Source organism: Nicotiana tomentosiformis, chromosome 10 (assembly GCF_000390325.3).
Source record: "Nicotiana tomentosiformis chromosome 10, ASM39032v3, whole genome shotgun sequence".
NCBI lineage: Eukaryota > Viridiplantae > Streptophyta > Magnoliopsida > Solanales > Solanaceae > Nicotiana > Nicotiana tomentosiformis.
The window spans coordinates 23,936,520-23,963,779 of NC_090821.1; the positions used below are offsets into that span (position 1 = coordinate 23,936,520).

General features: G+C 37.4%; 1 long non-coding RNA gene across 1 annotated transcript; it reads right to left on the reverse strand.

Moving 5' to 3' along the window:
- Positions 1-583: 583 nt before the first annotated feature.
- LOC138900594 (uncharacterized) lies at positions 584-13,138 on the reverse strand. Its single transcript, XR_011411718.1, has 3 exons — positions 12,896-13,138; positions 11,352-11,448; positions 584-844 (listed from the first exon to the last, which is right to left on the reverse strand). It is a non-coding gene; the product is annotated as an uncharacterized lncRNA (long non-coding RNA).
- Between the last annotated feature and the right edge of the window lie 14,122 nt (positions 13,139-27,260).

The window sequence follows — 27,260 nt, forward strand, 5'->3', positions numbered from 1 at the left end:
GGTATTACATAATTATAAAATATATTACTCTTACTATTTTTGAGACTATTAAAGTAACCTTTATATTTATTACATAAGTTCTATAATTGATTTAAATAATTATTCCTTAATTTTTAATTAATTAACCTACTATTTCAAATAATTCAAAATTAATGTCATAATTGGAAAATAAGGTATTTTAATAAATAATTAATTAATTACAATAATTAATAGTGTATTTGATGACTATAATTTCTATTACGTTTTATTGGAATTAATTATGTTTAATTAAATTAATTTTAAAGAGGTTAAAGGCTAAATGGCTATAATTGCAATTGCACTCTTAAACATAAATTGGCCATATTTTAAATTAAAATTAGCCCAAAACGTTGACCCAATTCACATCTGACCCAGTCCAGGTCCAACCCTCCAATCCATGTTGGCAATCCATGCCACTCTCCCTGAGCCAACCAAATTGCGCCACTTCACCGCTCTCAAACACTCATGTCACGATCCCAAATTCCCTCCGTAAGATGTCTGACGGTACCTAGTCCTAAGACTAGGTAAGCCTAACAATATGCGGAAACATTAAATAAAAGCTTAGAATTTCAAAACTCCAACAATTTCATAAATAAATCTCTAAACTCAATACGCACACCTCCCAAAACCTGGTGAAATATAAGTCACAAGCTCTAAATACAGTGCTGAACAATCCTATACATCACTGTCTATAAAAGTGAAATGAAATAAGAAAGAACAAGATAGAAGGCAACTCCGAGGCCTGCGGACGCGGGCAGGTGTACCTTGAAGTCTCCAAAAGCAAGCTCAGCTCGCTAGTATCGGGATTGATAAGATGTACCTGGATCTGCATAAAACATGTGCAGAAGCATAATATGAGTACACCACAACGGTACCTAATAAGTGCCAAGCCTAACCTCGGTAGAGTAGTGACGAAGTCGGGTCAAGGCCCTACTGGAGATAATAAGAAACAAGACGACATACATAACGATATAATGATAATGACAATGGAAATGGAAATGAAACAATAAGGAAATTTACGGAAATTAACAACACAGAATCAAGACAGTTAATACAACAAGGAAGAAGCAAGGATTAACATGTTAAGAAAATAAACAACCAAAGCAACTACATCAAATAAAGAAAGATCAATAAGGGCCACTACCGAGGTACCGCCTCGTAGTCCCAAATCATAAATATAACTCACAGCCTTTTCTTATATCACCGCGGGAGCCTTTACATTTAGTTTTAAAAATCATTTTTCCGAAATAGCATCCCGCATTTTAGCCCACTTTATCATATCACATGGCTTCTAGTAGTTTTCCTACTAGCCACGCGTATCAAGCCCACCTTATCTCACTGCATGCATTTCAACACCCAGACCTTATACCACCGCATACGTATCAATATCACAACGTATCACAATTCACACCTCAAGTGCCCAAATATCACAACTTGCTAGAAAACCAAACAATAACAAAATTTCACAATAAGGAGCCCACGACTCAGCCACAATGTACACAAGTCTCAACAATAACAACCGGAGAGTAACTCAATAAAATAAAATCTCATAACTTACACTTTGCCTTAATAGGAACCACGACTTTTGCAACTCAATACCAATTTCAACAACATGATATTCCAAGAATAGCAAATTCAAGTAAGAAATCAATGGGAAATGGAGGAAAATTGAAAATATTTGGGTTTTTAATCTTAAATGTAGCTTAAAAGAGGGTGAATGAGAAATGGAGGGAAATTGAAAATATTTGAGTTTCCCTCCTTGACAAAGGAATATTATCCCATATTGGAAGAGGAAAAGATTTTGATGGGTATATATACAATTGCACTTCTTCTAGCTCTTAAAGAGTTAAGAAAAAGGCAAGCCTCGCGTCGTCGTCGCTCGCTCGCTCGCTCGGCTCGGCTTCGGCTACGGCTTCGGCTTCGACTTCGGATTCGGATTCGGATTTGGTCAAATGATTGATTGATTAATTTTTTGGACCAAATTTATTTGTTAATAGTAAATATTAACAGAGTTGTTATTAAATATCCAATTTTTTGTAAACGGAATATTAATATTAAATCCAAATGTAATAGTATATGCCCTTCACTTTTTGTAAAAGACATTTACAAAACAGTTTGCACCTCTTCGGATTTGAAGAACAGTTTGCACCTCTTTATATTTGAAGAACAGTTTGTACCTCTTCAGATTTGAAGAAACAGTTGGTACCTCTTCGGATTTGAAGAGTTGCACCTCTTAAGTTTGAGCTCAACATTGGCTATAAATACCAGTACATTCTCTCAGATTTTTCATACGAATTTCTGACTTCTCCTCCTTTCTTCTGCGTTGTTTTAACTACAAACAAAGCAATAGTAAGTGTGATTTGCTACCGATCTTTGTGTTCGCTGAAATACTGGTGTTTGAAGTATCGCTATACCAGTGTGTAATTCGTTCTATCCTGGGAGGAAATAATCCACAACCTTGGGTACTAGGAGAGGATTAAATTCCTTAAGGAAACACTGTGAATTCAGTGGGCTCGGATTAAATTCTATTTCGTTTACATTTCTGTTTATACGTTATTTTATCTTCTCCAGAATTATTTTACAAATATAGTTCAATAACAAGCTTAAGGAATTTAATATTTTCTATATTTGTGTTATACTCACTGTTTCTGGAGACTAAAACCTGTGTGGTTTTCTACTCCAGTGAAGATTAAAATCTACGTGATTTTAACTTTTGTTCGTGTCATTTATTTACAGAAATGACGAATGACAACGGGAACTAGACTGTTCCTATGGTGATTGCCAATGCATCGACAAGCCAAATAACACCGGTATTGGCACCCGCAGAAAAATCCGGAAAATATTCCGGGATTGATTTCAAGCACTGGCAGTAGAAGATATTCTTCTACTTGACGACTTTAAGTCTGCAGAAGTTCATTAAGGAAGATGTTCCTGTTCTGCCCAATGAAACTCCAGAAAATGAACACTTTCTCGTGACTGAGTCGTGAAAGCATTCTGATTTTCTATGCAAGAATTACATTCTTAGTGGACTAGAGGACGATCTGTATAATGTCTATAGTAATATGGAGACGTCAAAACAACCGTGGATAGCGCTTGAAAGGAAATACAAAACGGAAGATGTCGGATTAAAGAAATTTGTTGCCGCTAAATTTATGGACTATAAATTGGTATATAGCAAGTTTGTTATTACCCAAGTCTAAGAATTACAAGTGATTATTCACGATCTCCTTGCTGAAGGTATAAGTCAAATTAATACTAATGTTGAAAGTATTAATTATATTGTTTCTACTAATAGAATTTTCGCTGAAGGTCTTGTCATCAATGAAGCATTCCAAGTTGCAGCAATGATTGAGAAGTTGCCTCCTTTGTGGAAGGACTTCAAAAACTACTTGAAATACAAACGAAAGGAGATGTCCCTTGAAGATCTCATTGTTCGGTTGAGAATCAAAGAGGACAACAAAGTTGCTGAAAAGAAAGGCCGTGGAAACTAAACAATAATGGGAGCAAACATTGTTGAGGATAGAAAGAGGAAGAAGTCTTATGGACCGAAAAGCAACCCAAGCAAGAAGCGGTTCAACGGAAATTGCTACTACTATGGAAAAGCTGGACACAAATCTACAGATTGTCGTGCTCCAAAGAAAGACAAGAAGAAGGGTCAAGCAAACATGGTTGAAAAGCACTAAGATATCGATGACTTGTGTGCTATGCTTTCTGAATGCAACCTGGTGGGAAATCCTAAGGAGTGGTGGATTGATTCTAGAGCCACTCGCCATGTTTGTGCTGTTAGAGAAGCGTTTGCTACATATGCTCTTGTTGGACCCGAAGAGACTCTTTCTATGGGAAATTTTGCAACGGCCAAAATTGAAGGATCTGGAAAGATATTTATGAAAATGACTTCTCGTAAGGTAGTGACCTTGAACAACGTCCTTCATGTTCCCGAGATTAGAAAGAACTTAGTCTCTGCTGGACTTCTTATTAAGAATGGGTTTAAGTGTGTTTTTGTATCCGATAAGATTGTAATAAGTAAGAATAAAATATTTATAGGAAAAGATTACCTCACTGAGGGCCTTTTCAAGCTGTATGTAATGGTTATTGAGAATAATAATAAAATTTCAGCTTCTTCTTACTTACTTGAGTCAAATGAATTATGGCATATACGTTTGGGTTGTGTCAATTACAAAACCTTGCGAAAAATAATTAATTTGGAAGTATTGCCTATGTTTGAATGCGATAAATCAAAATGTCAAACATGTGTGGAATCTAAGTATGTTAAACATCTTTATAAGTCAGTTGAAAGGAATTTAAATCCTTTAGACTTAATTCACACAGATATTTGCAACATGAAGTCAATACCATCTCGCAGTGGAAAGAAGTATATCATAACTTTTATTGACGACAGTACTCAATATTGCTATGTTTACTTACTTAATAGTAAAGATGAAGCAATAGATGCATTCAGGCAATACAAAAATGAAGTTGAAACGCAACTTAACAAGAAAATTAAAATGATAAGAAGTGATAGGGGTGACGAATATGAATCTCCTTTTGAAGAAATATGTTTAGAATATGGAATAATTCATCAAACAACGGCCCCTTACACGCCCCAATCCAATGGGATTGCATAAAGAAAGAATCGTTCATTAAAGGAGATGTTGAACGCATTATTGATAAGTTCTGGTTTGCCACAGAACTTTGGGGGGGGGGAGCCGTTCTTACGGCTAACCGGATACTAATCGAGTACCCCATAGCAAATCACAATCCATTCTATATGAAAAATGGAAAGGAAGGAAGCCCAACTTGAATTATTTTAAAGTGTGGGGGTGTTTGGCAAAAGTGTAAGTTCCTAAACCTAAAAGAGTAAAAATAGGACCGAAAACCGTTAATTGTGTTTTCATAGGATATGCGACCAATAGTAAAGCATATCGATTTCTGGTTCATAAATCAGAAAATCCCGACATTTATAATAATACAGTTATAGAATCAGATAATGCTGAATTCTTTGAAAATATATACCCGTATAAAAAGGAATGTGAGTCGATTGGTTAAGGATCTAAACGACCTCGGGAAGAAACAAAAGAAAGTACATTTAATCAGGAGGATCCAAAACGTAGTAAACGTCAAAGAACGTCTACTTCATTTGGACCAGATTTTGTGACTTTCTTATTGGAAAATGAGCCTCAAACATTTAAAGAAGCTATGTCTTCTTCGGAATCATTGTTTTGGAAAGAGGCAGTCAATAGTGAAATAGAATCCATATTGAACAACCATATATGGGAATTGGTTGATCTTCCTCCTGGAAATAAACCTTTGGGTTCTAAATGGATTTTTAAGAGGAAAATGAAAGATGATGACATTATTGATAAATATAAGGCAAGACCTGTAGTCAAAGGGTATAGACAGCGAGAAGGTCTTGATTATTTTGATACATACTCTCCAGTTACAGGAATTACGTCCATACGAATGTTAGTAGCATTAGCTGCAGTTTATGGTCTTGAAATTCATCAAATGGATGTTAAGACGGCCTTTTTAAATAGAGATTTGGAGGAAGAAATCTACATGGAACAACCTAAAGGGTTTGTGGTTACAGGTAAAGAAAAGAAGGTATGTAAACTTGTTAAGTCTCTTTACGAACTAAAACAAGCACCCAAACAATGGCATGCGAAATTTGACCAAACAATGTTGTCAAATGGTTTTAAGATAAATGAATGTGATAAATGTGTGTACATTAAAAATGTTCCAAATCACAGTCATTGTTTGCTTATATGTGGATGATATGCTGATAATGAGTAATGACATTGCCAACATAAATGCGACTAAGCGTATGCTAACTAGCAAGTTTGATATGAAGGACTTGGGAGTTGCTGATTTAACTCTGGGGATTAAGATCAATAAGACTCCTCAAGGTCTGACATTGTCACAATCTCATTATATTAAGATAGTACTTGGAAAATTCAAGCACTTAGGGTTTAAAGTTGCAAAGACTCCAATTGACGTGAATCTTGCATTAGCAAAGAACAAAGGCCAAAGCATATCACAATTGAATTATGCTCGTGTGTTGGGATGCTTAATGTATATCATGAATTGTACACGACTAGATATAGCTTGTGCTATAAGAAAATTGAGTCGATACACGAGAAATCCAGGTCAATCTCATTGGATGGCAATGAAATGAGTTTTGGGATATTTAGAACATACCCAGGACTTTGCTTTGCACTACAGTAAATATCCTGCGGTGATTAAGGGATATTGTGATGCAAATTGGATCACCGGTTCAACTGATTCTAAGTCCACAAGTGGATATATATTCACTATTGGTGGAGGAGCGGTATCTTGGAAGTCGTCCAAGAAAACTTGTATTGCCCGTTCTACAATGGAAGCTGAGTTCATAGCCTTAGATAAAGCCGGTGAAGAAGCTGAATGGCTCCGGAATTTCTTGGAAGACATTCCATTTTGGCCCAAACCGTTGGCACCAATATACATACATTGCGATAGTCAAGCGGTAATTGGAAGGGCTGGGAGCGTGATGTATAACGGTAAATCTCGTCATATATGACGAAGACATAAAACCGTTAGGCAGTTACTCTCTAGAGGAATTATCACGATTGACTATATAAAGTCAAGCGATAGTGTATCGGATCCACTTACAAAATGCCTAACTAGAGAGGTAGTTGATAAATCATCGAGGGGAATGGGACTATGGCCGAGAACAAGCCATTGTGGAGGTAACTCTACCTAGAAGCTGGAGATCCCAAGATCTAAATTCAAGGAGATTAAACAAAGTCATTAATGACGGTTCAACATTGTCAACTAAAAGTTTGGTCCATTCTCGTGTTGGTGATGCCAATAAAAATATGGAATTAGAGTCAACCGGTGTAGTTGAAATGATGGTTGAAATTGACTCTAGTTCGGGGGATAAAAGAATGTCAAAATCCGGAAAAGAATTGCAATTTGAAGGCTTGATGTCACATTCCAAGCATTTTTCAACTTTGAAATTTTATGGTGATACGGGAATTGAGCCGTGTGAATCCATATGGAAGTGTAAAGAAGAAAAACAAGTGCCATACATTTTACAATTTGAAAGTTCAAGAATGCCAAATGAAATTCCTCAAAAGAAATCTAATAAATGCAAAATGAAGAAATTGATATTTAGCTTGATCATCTACTTACCACCCCCGCTGCTCGTGGTCACAAACTTGATTCCAAGTTCGGTGCCCAATTCATATCCTTCAAGTGGAGAAAAAAGTGGTAAAGTTGACTTGCGTCGTGCCACGACGTTAAATGCGGCGCTTGGTGGGAGGCAACCTATCGTTTTCAACTTTTTAGTCATTTTTAACAATTTTAATTTTTTGTTTTCGATTTTTCTTTTTAGAATGGATTATTTTATTATTTTTGATCAATATACCAAGTTGCAAGAAGTTTGGAAGTGTTTGAGACGACAAGTGGGGAGATTGAGCAATGAGGAAATAGCAGGTCCAAATCCCAGATATCACATTTGCGAGTATATGTTCGCATTTGCGAGTGCCTGGTTTGTCACAAAACCGAGCAAGGGGTTGAAATCGTGACATTTGTAGGTCTTAAACGGGTAATTGCTTCATTTTGGGGAAAAGTCAAGAAAAACTTGGGTGCTCTCAACTGACGATGTTTTTTGTCCTTCTCTCCATACTGTTAAATTCCATCAATTTTCACTCTTCTTTGCAAGCCTCAAGGTATGAACGCTTAATCTTTGTACTCTTTATGATTTGTAGCATCCTCTTCTACTTCTTCTATCCATGTTTCTCAAGAACTAGGGTTCATTGGCACTTTAATCTTGAATGATTCTGAGAAAACTCAGCTAAATATTTGTTTCAACTTCTGGGTGAGTTTGGTTGAGAGTGTGAGCTTCTTTCTTTGCTTGAAAAATAGGAAGGTTTGAGTACACATATCTTGTTAAAATGTGAAATGAGTTGTGTGCCTTCAATGTGTTCGATGAAAGGCCTGAATGAAATTCTTGGCCGAATCATTGACATTTATTCAATTCGTGGTTGTGGGTGAGGTTTAATGCATGTTTGTGTGCCTAATAACTGATTGGGATCTTTAAAAGTGTGCCTTTGTTCAAAATTTTTGGAGATTGGGACTTTTCAGTGAGAGAAGGCTGATGGGTAAGACGAGATCATAATTGCGATGGCCTCTTCGCATTTGCGAGTAACGCATTTGTGAAGAGGTGATCGCAATTGCAAAAATAGTTAGATCTGGCATCCTTCGCATTTGCGAATATGAGATCGCAATTGTGAACTATGAAAATGTTTGCTGCCTTCACAACTGCGAGGAAAATGTCGCAATTGCGACATCAGAGAGCAGACTTCTGCTGAACTTAAAGTCCTGAAATTGTTTCTAAGGCTGGGTTTTGACTGTCCAATCATTTCTTTGGCGTATTTGAGTTATTTTGCAATGTATTCATACCCATATCACATTTTTACTCCAATCATTTATTTACAGTTACCATAAGTTAAAAATGAGCTCTAACTTCGACGAATCCGCACATGACAACCTTTTGGAAGTGGAGGAAAACTATGACCAATATCGGTTCTTGTCATTGGAATGCCATGAACGGAACTATGCTGAGTTGATTACGATAAAGTTTCTCCTAGAAAGTGGTATATTGCTGGAAAACGTCCCAGAACGTCTTCCCGAGTTCCATCAGAGGCTTGTAGCCATGGAATAGACCTGTTTTGCCCCTCAGTCTTGCAAAGAAAATGAGCAATGAGTGCCATCAAGTTAAGAAATTCAATCATGAGGATTCGTGGCAAAATGGTGAATTTCGGAGCTAAAGCTGTGAATCGAATCTATCACCTGTAGGACCATGACATGGCTCCATTCCATGAGAAAGATTGTGCCTCACGCAAGTGGTTGGTCTCCAAATTGTGCTTGGGTGCGGATATTCCATGGGCAGCTGAAAAAAAGAGGGATCACATCCAAAGAATTCATTGCCGAAGCAAAGATATGGCTAGCCATCATATGCAGTCGCATCTCTCCTACGGGGAATATATGGAATATACCAATAATGAGAGCTCAAATGATCGCTTCCATTCTTGATGATATCCGGCTCAATGTTGGTAGGATTTTCATCAATGGGCTGAGGGATTATCTGAGGCAGGATGGTCAATCACTAATGTTCCCATCTCTCTTCACTGGGTTGTGCCAACTTGCAGGGGTTGAGGAGGATCCGGAAGATAATTGGATAGATCCGGGAAAGCCTATCGCTCCATTTAAGAAAAGAGGATAGGGCGCCGCCGTGAAAAGCAAAAAGAGAAAGTTGGGATATTCTTCTTTGAACGACCAGGGAAGCCAACCATCATCTTCTGCAGGAGGATCATTTGCTATGTTCTCCGAAAAAATACGACAGGTTCACGACCTAGTAGCTGGCCTTCCATAAGGAGCTGGGGAGACATCTGAGGGACCCTCTATATGCATCTCAAAGAAAGAATTTCAAAAGTATCTTGTTGATCAGAAGAAGCAGGGGGGGGGGGTCACCTTAAGTATCAAATAGTGTATCTACGGAATGACACGTTTAGGAAGCACCTATGTAAGTGTGAAGTGTTAGCCGCTTCAAGGGAAATTTTGTAAGGCCAATTCTCTACGCACTTATTAAACCAGGCGGTATTCATGGCTGAAACGAACACAACAATGAGAGACAAAGACGGTTAAGGGTTGGTTGTGTGACTTATGGTTGTTTAGGTATACACCAAAGTTCGACGGTTCAAAGATATCAAATCTACCGATTGACCGAATATATCCAACATAAGTTCACTATGGAAAGTTCAAAGGGAAACCTACTTATCCTAATACAATTAATCCTTGCTTGTGAATCACACAATTTTTCATGCATATTTCCGTGATATAGCCATTCCCCATTCATGTGGGGGATTGTTGGGTTTTTAAGCTTAAATGCAGCTTAAAATTATTGGGTTTTTTAGCTTAAATGTAGCTTAAAAGAGGGTGAATGGGAAATGGAGGGAAATTGAAAATATTTGAGTTTTCCTCTTTGACAAAGGGATATTGTCCCATATTGGAAGAGGAAAATATTTTGATGGGTATATATACAATTGCACTTCTTCTAGCTCTTAAAGAGTTAAGAAGAAGGTAAGCCTCGCGCCGTCGTCGTCGTCGCTCGCTCGGCTCGGCTACGGCTACGGCTACGGCTACGGCTTCGGATTTGGATTTGGATTTGGATTTGGTCAAATGATTGATTGATTAATTTTTTGGGCCAAATTTATTTGTAAATAGTAAATATTAACAGAGTTGTTATTAAATATCCAATTTTTTGTAAACGGAATATTAATATTAAATCCAAACTTAATAGTATATGCCCTTCGCTTTTTGTAAAAGACATTTACAAAACAGTTTGCACCTCTTTAGATTTGAAGAACAATTTGCACCTCTTCAGATTTGAAGAAACAGTTGGCACCTCTTCGGATTTGAAGAGTTGCACCTCTTAAGTTTGAGATCAACATTAGTTATAAATACCAGTCCATTCTCTCAGATTTCCATACGAATTTCTGACTTCTCCTCCTTTCTTCTGCATTGTTTTAACTACAAACAAAGCAACAGTAAGTGTGATTTGGTACCGATCTTTCTGTTCGCTGAAACACTGGTGTTTAAAGTATCGCTACACCAGTGTGTAATTCATTCTATCTTGGGAGGAAATAATCCACAACCTTGGGTACTAGGAGGGGATTAAATTCCTTAAGAAAATACTGTGAATTCAGTGGGCTCGGATTAAATTCTATTTCATTTATATTTCTGTTTATATGTTATTTTATCTTCTCCAGAATTATTTTACAAATACAGTTCAATAACAGCACAGTCAAATAAAAAATATAAAACAAGAAAGAGTCTCCAAAACTGCTCAAGTCATTGAATGCGGGGAGCATTAGATTAAAAGATTTAGTATGAACTTACATGATCAGTAATCTTCAATTAGAAATTCAATATGAGCTTCACAACAATTTAAGGTATCTCACTTACAAAGATGTTAAGCTTCCCACTAATGTATTCAGTGGCTTTTTCAATTACTAGTGTCATTGATCGTCTGATAACAAGATACATGTAGACCTTTTTAATTTATACCCCTTTTTTTGCTAGTTTCTCCTAACATTCATCTAAATATTTTTTATTTCATGAATATGTATAAATCATTGCACCAAAGCTCACAATTCTTCAACTATGGCATGTCTAGTGTATTAGTAAAGAAGAAGAATCAGAAGTCAATGAACACTGTAAATGAAATGAATGAACTCCAAAATTTCATATGATAGAGAAAACAAATAATGGATAGGTCTTGAAATGTTGCTTACTCTATACCCGTAGTACTGCAATAACAAGGGTAGTTCCTCCATGGAATTAACATCTTTCAGCTCCATTGTTGCCTACTCCATCAGTGGTAAAAAATTTCTAACAATAGAAAGAAAGAATTTTACTATAATCTTACTCAAATTATCAAACGTATTCTTCTGACCTATATTACATTATGTTAAAATAATTAGAGTCACCATTCATTAACCATTAGCGCCATCTCGTAAATTGTACCAATATTTCTTAAATCGATATCATGCTTAAGTAAAGATCTGATAAATCTAATGTAGTATTTTTACTTAAAAAGACTTACTTGTCTGTAAAATGAAGATTCATTCAAAATGAGCGGATTTTACCCACCAAAGCTCAAGGGTAATGACAATATAGACAGAGGCAACTGTTAATGAATATATATTGTAACTGGCTAGCACAAGAGTAAAAGAATGATAACACCAAGAGAACAGAATGGAACCTTAAAGAAATTTGGTATGACCAACTGAATTAAAATATAACAAGTAGACCAAGACAAAAAATAATATTTTACAGTTGGCAACATAAACCAAACTATTAGCTAAGTTATCAACAATTAAAAGGACAATCAAATAGAGCTAGAGCAAAATTTTAGAACTTCACACTTTTGCCCCCAACACCTTGCTTCTTCCCCTCCCATCCCATACCCTCCCCTGCCCCCTCCCCTGCCCGAACCATGAAGACACAGAAGGTACAGTCTAGTAGCACGAGTACCCCAAATGATATCAAGCATCAACCTATTCCTACTATAAAGAGACTAATTTTACCCCGCAAAACTACAGAAGCAACCATCGTTCAAACAAAGTGGTGTGCAAACTAGAGAATATCAGAATCTAATTAATTGGATTACTCGCACAATGAGACTATAATAAAGAAAGGACCAAAAATCTCAAGCTTCACCCAAACTGTATGACTCTATTGTACCAAATTATGACACTTACACTAGAGTCATCATCTCCATCTAGTTCTCAAAGATATTCAAGAAAGGATGAACATATACTTATCTAATAAGAGAATACCAAAAAGAGTATCTCTAACTAAAATCACTACACTTCCCCAACGCCCAGCCATGACATTAACCAAAAATTCTAGATCTTCATTATCGCAATTGGCCCAAGAGATCTTGGTCTCAAAAAGTTGAGAGTCCTATCATCACGAGTTGTAGGGTGAGTAATTTCTAAGAGGAAACAATACAAACCTAAATGCCCCAAAAAAGGTAATAAAGGACGAGTCCGCCAACTCCCAAAATATATAACCAGATCTGAAAAAAAATTGGAATTTTATTTTGATCTTTTCTGGGTTTAGGGAAAGTAGGCTTTTTCACATATGATTTACCCATTTTTTCTCTCGCTGGTATTCCAGAAATAGCATACGAATTTATAATCGGCAAACCCTCGCCACTGTTTCATAAATAAATCACAAAAATCACAAAATATACATCATTTATAAATTACATAGAAAAACTATTTTAACTAGGAAAAAAGAAGAAGAATTTTTTTGATAGATAAGGACTTACATTTCTTTTGTAGTTTTCGTGCCTAACTCATCGGCCATGGAACCAATGGAGATCGGATTTCTAGAAAGTTTTCGTAGATATCACCTCCGGAACAAGAGGGCTTACATGGGTTAGTAGCATGAATTATTAGATCGAGTATATCGAAAAGGGTTTAGGGATTTGAAGAACCAAATTTTGACAAACAAGAGATTTAATTTGGTAAAAAAGAGAGGTGTTACTTCGGTTAGCGCCTCACTCTCTAGTCTCTCCGCTAATTTTACACTAGGACCAGATATTTACTATTTTACAGACCATATTTTGTCTCTTCACCAATTTAGCGAGAATTATGGGCCAGAAAATAATCTTGTCCTTATTTATATACATTTAGAGACCAGATTTTCTAGCCGTCCTTAATTTTTGGTCCCTAATAAACCCTTTTCTTGTAGTGTTAGTTGAGGGAAGGTTGGGTCATCACTGTAGCAGCTCTTGCCATACGAATTTCTCTAATCATGCTTGTAATTCTCCCCTCTTCTATAGATTAACATCGTTAGAAGTATCGGGATGTTATTGTTACACCAAGAAAAGCTCTTTCGAGGTATGAAGTCTAAACTCTTCCTCTAGTATCGGAATTCCCGAATCCTTGCAAAACGTCATCACGTGTAGTCGAACTTGAAACACTGTTGAGGTGTGGTATTCAAGCTAGTAAATTGATTCTCAAATTGCATAACGTGTCTGAACCCTCATTTGTTAAGGATTTTCTATTGCGACTTAATTATGTTATACCTCTTTTGGGGAAGAAAACCTTGTACGAAATCGATGTGATCAAATACTTATTTTCTCATATGATGAAACCTTATGAACTTTACACTTGCTAAGGCCAAATGTGCCAAACGGTTGATTGGAAAAGAACTCTTTTGTACAAACTATTATCGTTTTGGGAATTCGAAGAGTGGCATTGTGAGTACACCTCCACCTGCATATATTGGAATGAGGCGGTAGGGCCGCTTTATGTAGAGTTGTAGTATTGTGATTATACCTCCACCCGCATACATTGGGGTGAGATGAAAAAGACGCTTTGTGTAGAGTTTATGATATAGTGATTGCACCTCCACCCGCATACATTGGGGTGAGGCGGCATGGCCGCTTTGTGTAAAGGTTGTTACAGAGGATCCCCGACTTAAAATTTATAAAGGTTATTGGAAGCTCTTAATAAATTTCCTTTGGCTCTAACGGCTATCTATGCCCTTTTATTGTACCATGATTCATCATATTCATGTTGTATTTCCAAGTCTTTGAATAGGTATTTTGGTTTTCATACTAGTACTATTCGATGTGTACTAACATCTCTTTTTCTGAGGGCGCTGCATCTTTAACGGATGTAGGTGATTTCACAGCGGGAAGCATTGACGAGTGATAGCGGTACACTCTCTTCTCTGCTGACTTGGTGAGCCCCACTTCATTTCGGGGTTTGCATCTTTTGTTCTGTGTGTATTATGCTTTGAGGTATAGCTGGAGCCTTGTTGCCAGCACTATCATTGTACTCTTTTTCTATCTATTAGAGGCTCCGTAGACATAGTGTGGGTTGTATCTTGTTTTGGGAAGATTAAGCTAAAAATATTGTAATCGTATCATCTGTTCCACTTTAACTATGATTGTATTGTGCATTATTTTTTAGACTTGTTAATGATGTAACTTATGGAAATGAACTAGTGTTGTACACATGACTTCTTACCATCTAATTAATGAAATATATTCTTCTCTTTATTCATGGGTGAGTTGGGTAGACGGCATTGTGCATGCTTGCTCGACCGGGGTAACTCAATTGAGCGTAGGTTGCGCTCCCCGAGGTCGGGGCATGACAACAACTACAACAAATAAAGAAAGATCAACAAGGACCACTACCGAGGTACCGCCTCGTAGTCCCAAATCATAAAAATATCTCACAATCTTTCCTTATATCACCGCGGGAGCCTTTACATTTAGCTTTAAAAATCATTTTATCGAAATAACATCCCGCGTTTTAGCCCACCTTATCACACCGCATGGCTTCTAGTAGTTCCCCTACTAGCCACGTGTATCAAGCCCACCTTATCTCACCGCTTGTGTTTCAACACCCAGATATTATACCACCGCATGCGTATCAATATCACAACATATCACAATTCGCACCTCAAGTGCCCAAATATCACAACTTGCTAGAAAACCAAACAATAACAAAATTTCACAATAAGGAGCCCACGACTCAACCATAATGTACACAAGTCTCAACAATAACAACCAGAGAGTAACTCAATAAAATGATATCTCACAACTTACACTTTGCCTCAATAGGAACCACGACCTTTGCAACTCAATACCAAATTCAACAACATCATATTCCAAGAATATCAATTTCAAGTAAGAATTCAACAGTTAAATAATGAATACGAAATAAAAGAAAGAAAGTAATTCAACTAAACATGTAGGACAAATTGAAAATAAGAGATAAGACAAGTAGGCATGTGAAATTAAACTAATTATGAGGACTATAACATGTTAAAGTAACTCAATTAAGGCATGAAAGAGAACTACATAGCTAAAAACTGGAAATTTCACATTTAGCCCATGTACGCACTCGTCACTTTGCGTACACGGCTTTCACATATCACAATTATCACAACAATACCAAATCCTAAGGGGAGTTTCCCCCACACAAGGTTAGATAAGTCACTTACCTCAAACCACGCTAAATAAATCAACTAGAAGGCCTTTTCCTCGCTTTTCCAACTCTGAACGGCTCGAATCTAGCCAAAATAATTTCTTACTATAAATATAACTATAGGAAACTAGTTCAAATTATGAAATTACGATTTTTGCAAATAATTAAGAAATCGGCCCAAAAAGTCACCCCGGGTCCGTGCCTCGGAACCCGATCAAAATTATAAAATTCAAACACCCATTCGATATCGAGTCCAACCATACAAGAATTATCCAAATCCGACCTCATTTTGCCTTTCAAAACCCAAAAACTTAGTCTAAGAACTTCTACACTTTCCCCCCAATTTTTTCAACTTAAATCCTTAATTACATGCTAATTATAATGATAGATTAGTATAATTTAATCAAAATCGAGTCAAGAACTCTTACCCCGACAATTCCTCTAAATATACCTCGAAAATTCACCTCAAACCGAGCTCTCTAAGTCCAAAATGTGAAATATGTAATAAACCCTCGATTTCAAACTTAAGTTCTGCTGCCCAATTATTCCTTTTTCGCGAACGCAGAAAATGCCTCGCGTTCGCGAAGCACAGAAATGTTGCTGCCCAAAATAACACTCCAAGATAGTGGAAAACCTCATACGAAAGCATAACACTGCATGGTCAAGCTATGTGATTGCGTAACACACCACACGACCATGATGAAGAAACGCGTGTGAACCTGTAGCCCCCCAATTCCTCTACGCGAACGCGACCTTCATCACGTATTCGCGATTCACTGGGAACCAACCTTCCGTGATCGCGTCCCTCTCTCTGCGAACGCATAGAGTAAAAACCATCAGTACACAAAAAATCCTTCATGATCGCGAACCAGACCTTGCGATCGCATAGACGAAAACCAGACCTGAGAAAAACCAGAACTTCAGCTATTCCCAAATGACTCAAAACACGCCGAACATGGTTCGAATTACACGCGAGGCCCCCGGGACCTCAACCAGACATACCAATAAATCCTAAAGCATCATACGAACACGCTCAAAGCGTCAAATCACATCAAACAACATTAGAATCACGAATCACGCATCGATTCAAGCCTAAGAACTTACTAACTTCCGAATTTCGAAACTAATGCCGATTCATACCAAAACAACTCCGATTGACACCAAATTTTGCACAAAATTCATAAATGATATTAAGGACCTAATCCAACTTCCGGAATTGGGATCCGGCTCCGATACCAACAAAGTTCACTCCCGGTCAAACTTTCCAAAATCTTCCATATTTCCAACTTTCGCCAATTTACGCCGAAATGACATACGGACCTCCAAGTCAACATCAAGACACGTTCCTAAGACCAAAATCACCCTACGGAGCTATTGAAACCATCAAAACTCTATTTTGGAGTCATCTTCATAGAATTCAAACTACGGTCAACTCCTACGACTTAACCTTCCAACTTAGGGACTATGTGTCTCATTTCACTCCGACACTCACCCGAAACCAACAACAACCACCACAGCAAGTTACATAACCACAATATAGCATAGAGGAAGTATAATTTGGGGACCTTAAATAAAATACTCAAAACAACCGGTCGGGTTGTTACAACTCACATAAGAAACACACACACATTCGAGCCTTGTAATCCACTTGATCAACGGCCCACGTTTTCTCTCAATTATCCTTTAATTTTTAAATGCTGACCAGATCTCATCTCAAACACAGAGATCCAACAACTCACATATTTCCTTATAAAAATCCTTTTAAATTATTTAACACTTGAATTATCAGGGTCGTTGATCAAATGCTTCCCTCAACTTTAACCCTAAAGACAAGCCTGGTTACCCCCAAACCCTAAATCATTCCCCTCTTTGACGAGCCGTCCCCTTTCCTCTTTGCCTCTCTTTCCTCTCAATCTATCAAAACTGACTAACCCAAATCCTTGCACAAATTTGTGCAAGGTCATAAATCACCCATGAAATCATCATATTTGCCTCCTAAAACCGCGAATCCTACCAGTTTCTTCCCCATTTCATCAATCAAATGCAAAAATCCCCAAATCTGAAAACCCTAGCTAGAAGGTGAAACTTCAAATCGCTTGCATCACTGTTATGATCTTTCAAATCCATGGTATGCATGACTATTTCTTTAGCATTCATCATCATTATTATTTCTCCAGAGGTCAAACGTAGTGGCCTCTGGACATTTGGGTTTGGACCGATGGTTTCTTGCCTTCAACGGTCGACCTCTCTCCTCTCACGTAAAAATCCTCATTGTTTTCCCCTTTGTTCTTCGATTTTCACTCATCTTTGCTTGCATCACATGGTAGTCGCCATTCTCCACTAGCACCATTTGAATCCACTGAAACTCTAAGGTTTAAAGGCATTATAAATATGAGCCTTCAATGCTCTTACCTAACATCACCGATAACACAAAAACATTCTGAAAATCTAATACACAGTAGCATCTACAATCAAAGTTTAGGGTTTTAATTAATTTCTCTTTCTCTTCTTTTCCAGTTCTAGCTTTTGGTTCCCGAACGGCAAAACAACAACCTTGTTTGGTTTGCTGCTCAAAGAAAGGTCAGTGCACATCAACCCTTCCTCTCTTTAATTGGTTAAGTTAAAACCATGTCTACTCTGTTATTCTCTGTTTATTGTTTCTGTTCATGATGTATTGTTATTGGTTTATTCTTGATAATCATGCTTTGATATTGTATATATGAACCAATTCTTTTCTTTAATGATCTATAATTAAATCAATACTAATCGGCTACCTTTGTAAGCTTAACGAATGCTTCTCTAAGTTGAACAATCTATGTGTTGGTTAAACTTCTATAACTAGCTAAATAACCTTAATGATCCTGACACTTGTTCTGACTTTAGACTTTTCTGATGTTTAGCTATGGTCTTCATGTCTGCTCTACTAATTTTGCCTTAGTATTACCTGTTGATCTATATCATGCATTTGGGGTTGTTTGTCTAACAAATTAAAGCTATGGTAGTTATGAACATTTAAGGGTTAAATACAAGTCTATAATTGTAGTTAAAATGTATCAGTTGAGTTATCTGAGTTGTCTTCCCTCTTCAAATATGTTTCTGTGATTCTTTAAAATATCATTGTGAAGGTCTCTTGTTAACCTTGATGTCTGCATGGTTATATCTGTGAATTTCACTGTGTAAATATGCCTTAAAGAAATTAAACTAAGTCATGATGAGTTTCTGCAGTTAATCTTGCATGTCTTTTGTCATCTATTATTAACCTAGATCAAGCTATGTTTTGATTGTCTTCAAGAATTTGGTTAAAAGGTAGAATTTGGTTATGAGTTATAGTTGTTGTATTTGTGTATCATCTCTTGAATTGGTTATACTGAACTAAACTTCATCATGTTTGGACTAATACACTCAACCTGTTTAACTAGGATAACTATCTTGCTACTAGACCATGCCTACATAATATGAAACTTCCATTGTTCTAAACTTTTGTAATGAGTCTGCTGGTCTGATCCTATGCTATCTGATACTCTACCATGATTCATAGTCTTGCAATCTTGTAAAAGCATCTCATGCATGTGTCTGAGTGCCCTCTCTTTGGTTTTCTGTACTCACCCTGTTCTTAAACAAACTTCCTGCCCATCCTTCATACTTATGCATGCGCTCTCATGCTGCATTATCACATAAAGGAAACTGAACCTTGCTAAGCTTATATAAGTTGATTGTGACTCACTCATGAACCTAAGAGAAACTTTCTAATGTTCATCAGCCCTGCTTAAGTACAACATTGTGTTCATATGAATGTCTTAACTCTTAATGAGTTTGGTGTGAATATGAGATTGTGCACTCTAAAAGAGAGTGATCATGTTATTAGCTTATGTTGGGATTAACCTGTCTGTCTACACAAGTACCCATGTCAACACTTCTAGAGATCCTGAATGAGGTTGGTTAATTCATACATCTAATAAGAAGTGAAGACTTAATCTATGTATGTGAATCTCTGATGAATTCAGACATAGTCTGATAAGCTGTGAAATACTGCAAACTCAACTAGAAACTCCTGTAAACTTGAACTAATTAGTAGATAAATGTATCTTCTCTACTCCTTAAGTTACATGATTTAGTGTTTGAACTTCTAAGCTAGTCTGTTGGTGATTGCCTCTCTTTGTTTGTATCTATAATCAGTTTCTTGAGCATGTTGGAAGTGTTGACAATGTACCACACACTTGTGTTTGGATTGTGATTTCAATGGTATAGTTTGTTATCTCATACTCATAATAGTATTATGTATAGTTTCTGTGAATAGGTGTGCATACTTGAATCTTTGAGTTATTGCTACTGTTACATTGGAAGTTACCGTGAATGCCTCATTGGCATTTAAACCTATAGGGAAGAGTAACTGTGAGTGGTTAAGGGTATTTAGGAGTAAGATGTTTGTGGTTGAGATACCCTCCCTAACAAAAGCACTGCTCGGGGTCCCTAAGACCCTTGTGAACTCTGAAGTGCCAGGGATCCAAAGGGTGTCTTGTCCATGAGTGGGATTTTACCTTAAGCTCTTAATCATTGATATATATTAATCTCTTTACGATTATTGTTAAATGAAAGAAAGGCTTCACTGTGAATATTGTTTTATTTACTCTATTGGATTTACATTAACTTTATTGCATCCTTAATTACAACACTTGTTACAATATCATTTGGGCCTTATATTGGCCTTGTTTGCATTTAAGGGTTATATTGGGCGTTATCACTAATGTCTTCTTTTCTTTTGCACATGTGATCGAGTTGGGCTTGCTGAGTTCTCAAGAACTCAGGCCCAAGTTCCAGCTTAGAGTCCGAAGTCATTGGAGCATGCTGCTGCTATTCACCATCTACCTGGGCCTCACATTTCTTAGGCCCAAACTCTGAGTCTAGCCCCTTTACTCTTTTATCATTTGAAATAAAACCATTGTTTATGATACTAACAATGTTGATTGAATGTCTTTATTTATTCTTTGATCCTTTTAGAAACCTAGGTAAGCTAATACCATAGGTAATTAAAAAGAAAATCATTGTTTTACCCATATCGGCTAAGAACTTACATATACTTAAGTTATTTATTTCTATATGATTTTCATGTTCACTCATGCTAACTATTTTCTTAAAGTTCTTTTTGAAGTTTTAAGGCAGCTTCGAAAGTGAGCAACACTCCTTTTTTAAAAGCTGGAATTGAAAATGATTTCAAAGACAAGTTTCTACAAAAAAAAATGAAATACAATCGCAATCAAGAAATACTTCAATGATCTTTCTTTTAAACTTGGATGCAGAATTTGAAAGTCAGTCTTAAGTTATTCCTAAACCCATTTATTCAATAGCCCTTATTTTATTAGAATTACACAAATCGCCATACTATTTTAAAAATGAAGTATTTAAGATTTGACCACATTTTACAAAGTTTGCATTATAGATACACTTCCAAAAATCTTTCAATCATATAGATGTAAACATTTTTAAAGCTTTTACAAATGAAACTTATATCCTCTTTTCAAAGTATATATACTATTTTCTTACAAATAATAAACTTTAAATATAGAATAAGCTATACTCTTTTAAGCACCAACTAAGTAGAATATAGATATTTAATTTTCTAAACCTAGTCTAAGTCCTATGGAGCTACCTTAAGTAGATTATAGGGGGTGCCTAACACCTTCCCCTTAGAAGAACAAGAATCCTTGCCCAAATCTCATTGGTTAGCAGACTAATAGGATAATGATTTAACAACTGAATAGGTACCCTTGTATACCTTTAAATATTAGGTGGCGAATCCACTAGTTGAATCTTGTTTTGACTCGTGTAAAATAGGGTGCAACAATAGCAACGAAACAGATAAACATTAAAGGTAAATCTCCAAACATGGATCAATATAAGCTCATTAAACTGTCATAACCGGCCTCAAAGGCACGAACTTAGCTGATATCAAAGCCAAATCAAATCTCTAGTGTTAAGCATGAGTTTGTCGAGGAGAACGACCCGATCCTATAAGAGTAATTTATAACACCGCCGAGGCGAACGACCCGATCCCATACGAATAATATTACTACACTGCCGAGGCGAACAACCCGATCCCATTAGAATGGAGAAACTATTTCACTCGCGAAGATACATGCGAGTTGAGATGACACATATTTATTGTTCTTCAATTATTCCACAAATTTCCAAAATAGGAGACTCAGTCAGTATTTTATTCTAGCCTCAATCCCAGTCATAAATTAAGGAAAAATTCAATATATAAGGAGAATACAGGTAGCACATTTAAGGCAGGATGTGAATCTAAGTCTACTCGGACATAACATGAATATAGCTACGTACGGACTATCGTCACCTTGTGCATATGTAGCTCCCATAACAAGTAGTACAGAATAAGTAATTCACCTAAGGGGATAATTCCCTCTTACAAGATTAGGCAAGAGATTTACCTCGATTCCAAGTTCACTATCCGGCTCTTAACCTCACTAGAAATCACCAAACGATGTCGAGCAATCCGAAACTAATCAAAATTCGTATAAACTAATCAATATATGCTCAAAAGTTCATAATTTAACTATTAGAATAATTTTCCAACCAAATTCAGAAAGTTCATAAAAGTCTCCCCCGTGCCCACGTGCCCGGATTCCGAAAATTTTTGAAGATAAACGTTACCCATGACATTGTGAACTCAAATATATAATTTATTCCCAATTTCATAATCAATTTCGTGGTCAAATCCCATTTTTACCAAACCCTAGGTTTCCAACCAAATCCCACAATTTTCACAGATTTCCATATTAAAATCTACTCATAATCCATGTATTTAAGTAAACAATGGGTAGAATTCACTTACCATGTAATGCTTGATGAAAATCCTCTCAAAATAGATCTCAAAACCGGCCAACCCAAGTAAAAATGATAAAATGAGCCAAATCCCGTATTAAAAATCAAGTGTGCCCAGTGATTCCTTCTTCGCGATCGCGGAAGGTCAATCGTGATCGCGAAGGCCAACTTTTGCCATTGAAAAAAAATACCCTTCGCGTTCTCGATCAGGCGGACGCGTTCACGATGAACCAAATCTCAGCCTTCTGCGTACGCAATTCTCAATTCGCGTTCACGAAGGCCAAATGCCTTCCTGCCCAGCTCCACATTTTCCTTCTTCGCGTTCGCGTCAAGACCTCTGCGTTCGCGAAGAGCAGCCAGGTCCTCCTTCGCGTTCGCGGACCTTTCCTCGCATTTATGTAGGGCAATAGCTTCCCTTCCAAAGTTCCTCCTTCACGATCATGGATACTCTTCACGATCGCGAAGCACACCGGCACACCAGAAATTTTAGCCAACTTTAACTTGCTCCGGGTGGTCCGAAACACACCCTAGCCACCCAGGACCCCGTCCAAATGTACCAACAGGTCTGTTACCATAATACGGACTTAATCAAAGCCTCAAAACACATAAAATAATATCAAAACTATGAATCGCACCTCAAAAACCAATTAATCAACTTCTAAGCTTCAAACTTATTTCAACCAACTCCGGACGCGACGAAACATACTTAAACAACTCGAAATGACGCCAAATTTTACGCACAAGTCATAAATCATAATACAAACCTATTCCAAGGCTCGTAATCCCAAACGGAAATCGATAATACCAAAATCTACTTCAAGTCAGACTTAGAAAATTCTAAAACCTTCAAAATGCCAACCTTCAACAATAAGCACCGAAACGCTCCCGGCCTACCCAAAAATCGATCCGAACATACGTCCAAGTCTAAAATCATCATAAGAACCTATTAGAAACTTCAAATCCTGGTTCCGAGATCGTTTACTAAAAATATTGACTCAAGTCAAACTTGGCCACCTTAGGCCATTATTATAGAACTAAGTGTTCTGAATTCAACCTAAACCCTTCTAAAATCAAACCAACCACCCCCGCAAGTCATAAAATAGTAAAATCACATATGGGAAGTCTTAAATAGGGTGTCAGCAATCTATAAAGCAAAAAGACCGATCAGGTCGTTACAATCCCTATGATGTTTTTGTGAAGAGTTTCCTTTTTACCAGCGGGGTGCGTATGTGATGCAATTTGAGTTTGGATCACTTGAAGTAGTTTGAAAGATTATCACGGGGATGGATATGCACTTAGAAGAAGATTTAAGGTATTATATAGTTGGTACTACATGAGCGTGTGAAGGATTTAGTTAAATTACAGTACGGGGTTATGGCAGTTATGGATTAAGAGTATTATGGTCATTGGATTATATTCTATTGATTCGAGCCAAGTGGGGGATTTTGCTATCGATGATAAGATTGCATGGTCATGTGTTATGTTAGTTTTGGTCTGAGGCATACTTGTGGATCAGTTATGACTTGAAGAGGTTGATTTTGAGGATGACTCGAGTAAGAAAATTTTTGGATGCATGATGTATTGCACTTTATGGATATATAGAAATCTTGGAGTCATTCAGGTCTGCTATTTTTTGTGGACGTAGTGTGCAAGGAGAAGGGATTTGCTCGGTTGCTTAAGAGATGTGGGTTACTTCTTTAGGTGTTTGTGTGCTAATGGGCACAAGTCTTTTGGCTTGTATAGGTGGTGCATTGGAGATAGGAGCAGAATGTATGACTCTTGAGAAGATTCTAATGAGTTCATGATTCATATGTGGTATTTGAGGCTTTCCCTGGATTTTGTATATGGCTAAGATCTGAGATTTGCATTTGGTTGGTGTCGAGAATTGCGGTATTTCTATATCATGAGTGATTCTATATTTCAGTATCAGAGAGGTTAAAGAAACAACTTCATATTCATGGAAGGTCTCTTCAAAGTGGGCATTTCGATTGCGGTACTATTGGGTGCTTAAGAGGGAATACAGGTTTTAGGACATTAATACGACGTGGTTTCATGCTAGAATCTCTTGTGATGAGCTTGGGTTAAGGATAATAGAGTACTGGTAAGGAGAAGTGTTAACTTGTAGGCAAGTCGAAAGGGAATCGAAAAAATGGGTCAGCTGAGTAGTGGTTCAGATCGGGATGGTAATAAGAATGATCGGTTCTTTGGGTTCTTTTGGTATGGTGAGGCCTTGTAGGTGTGTTGTGGCAATACTCTTAGGCTTGGCGACCTGCATGACTTGGTTGATTTAGAGGAATTCAGTTATGATGACTTGGTTATGTACAAATGGGGTTCGAAGTGTTCTCGTGGTTTCGACCGCGACTTCAGGTGGATGTTTTTGACATGTATAAGGAATATGATGCGTGTTGTGATTCTCTCACGGATGGGGTCAAGTGGAAGGTTTCTAGCTTATGGAATGTGTGTCCTGCTTGTGATTCGGGGTTGATATGAGGTTCTCATTTTTTCATATGATGGCATGATAGATGCAGTGTGATGTTTGGAATTAAGGTTTGCATGTACGAGGTTGCAGTTTCATTCGAATGGAATGATAAGAGTTCTAGACAGCATGGGTGGTTCAGATGTTTAGTAGAATGTTGGCACTATCTGGTATCACCCGGCAAAGGTGAGCATTTCAGAAGGCGCACTGTATTTTGACTTTGCGGATGCTTGACAGGTGTTACAATAATTACCTATTTGGTCGATGACTAATGTTCAGATTTTTCTATGTGGCATGGAAGAATTAAGGAAGTATTTCTCGTGAGATAATTGTGCATGAGGGATGTGTCATTTATTTGAGTGGTGGAGTTGGGATCGGACATGGAGATTCTTGTATTCTAGGGATTTGAAAACTATGAGGGTTCTTAGAGGCAGATTGTTCCTTGGTTATGGATGGTGAAGGTATGTTGAGAGGTTGGCGGCTGAGTCAATGTGCCATGGATAGGTTATTGTGGATTTTTTAGAGGTTATCTACCTATTTTGGGAGGATCAGAATTGATTTGGAGGCCACTAGTAGGCCTAATGAGAATGTGTATTCTACATCGGGTCAGATTTCTTTTACCCAGCACAGCTGTTGTTGAGGTGTGTATCATCGGTTAGAGTTGATCTTATTCGTGTTCTGATATGTTCCATGTGTTACTCTCCTATGCTACGATGGGTTGTGAGACTGTGACTATTTATACATATGATGCGGTTCTGTTTGGGCCTTTTGGCGGAATTCGATCAAGATGGCTTGGAGTGTTGAATGGTTGATTGTGCCTTGGTTATGGTCTTCCTGTTTGTGGTATATTGCGCTATCCATTTATTCATGATTGTGGTCATGCTCTTGGCATGTTTGTTGTTAGTACACAAGTGGTTGTTGATTGTGTGCATCATGGCCCGAGGTATTCCATATAGACCGGTGTTCAGATTGGGCCACGCATCACAACGGAGTTATGTTGGGATACGATCCTTTAGGATTATTTCATATGTTCTGTTTCTTCTCTGGGATATGGGTTCATAGTATTGTGCTTTGTGGTGGTATCTGTTGAGCTTGCGAAACGATTCTCTCATTTGATTCTCTTCCCATTATTGGGTACATTCGAGTTATTGCTTGTTGGGTGCAAAGATTGCATGGTATGTGGCTGTAGGTGGTATTGGTGTGGCATGTCAGTCGAGCATCTTGTACTGGATGAGATGAGGTTAATGGATCAGAATGAGTGCTATCGTAATTGATTAAGGTATGTTTGGAGAGGAGATGATGTCATTAGGTAGCTCAGAATTTGGCTATGGTTCTTGACGGACGAGAAAGCTCCATGACTTGTTGATCTGATGAGTGGTTATGGATTTCTACATGTTTCTTTCATCATTGGTAGGGTACGAAGGTTTAGAACAAGGTTTTACCCGATATGAGGTTAGTTACTAGTACCAGACTTGTTATCGAGCAGCTATTGTGATCGGGAGTTATTGCTATGAGTATCTGAGTTATGTGGTACATCGTGCGATTACATCATGGGTTGTAGTTATGGATTAATACAACTTGTTCAGACTTATATAATGTTTAGATGCGAGATTCGAGTCTAATGATGAGTTTCGAATGTTGGAGATTGAGTTCTAATGTTTATGGACTAAAGGGAAGTGAGGATCTTCAGTTAGGTTGTGTTGTCAGGCTTATATGGATTGGAGTGACGTGGTATCACCCATGGGTATGTGCATGGTGAGTTTATACAGTGATTTGATGGCTTTGTTACGTCTCTTGGCACGTTCGAGGACGAACGTATGTTTAAGTGGGGGAGAATGTAATGACCCGACCGGTAGTTTTGAGCATTTGCATTTAGTTTTCTGGTTTGGGCTTGATATTAGCTTCATTTGGTGTATTATGACTTGCGGATATCATCGGTTTTAGTTTTCAAGTGGTTTGGGATTGATTTGGAAGAATGATTCTCAACTTGGAAGCTTTAAGTTGGAAGAGTTGACCAAGTTAGACTTTTGTATTTGAACTCGGATTGGAATTTTTATGGTTCCGTTAGGTCCGTATGGTAATTTTGGACTTGGGCGTATGCCCATATATGCATTTGGATGTGTCTAGAATGTTTTGGCTTGAATTGGCAAAAGTTGGCAATTTGAAGGTTTGAAAAGTTCATAGGTTTGACCGAGAGTTGACTTTAATATTATCGAGTTCAGATTATTATTTCGGAAGTTGGAATAAGTTCATCATGTCATTTGGAACTTGTGTGCAAAATTTTAGGTGATTCTGAGTTGTTTAGATGTGTTTGCGTAAGTTTGGAATTTGAAAATTTGAAATAGTCCATTAAGTTTTAATTGAGGTATGAT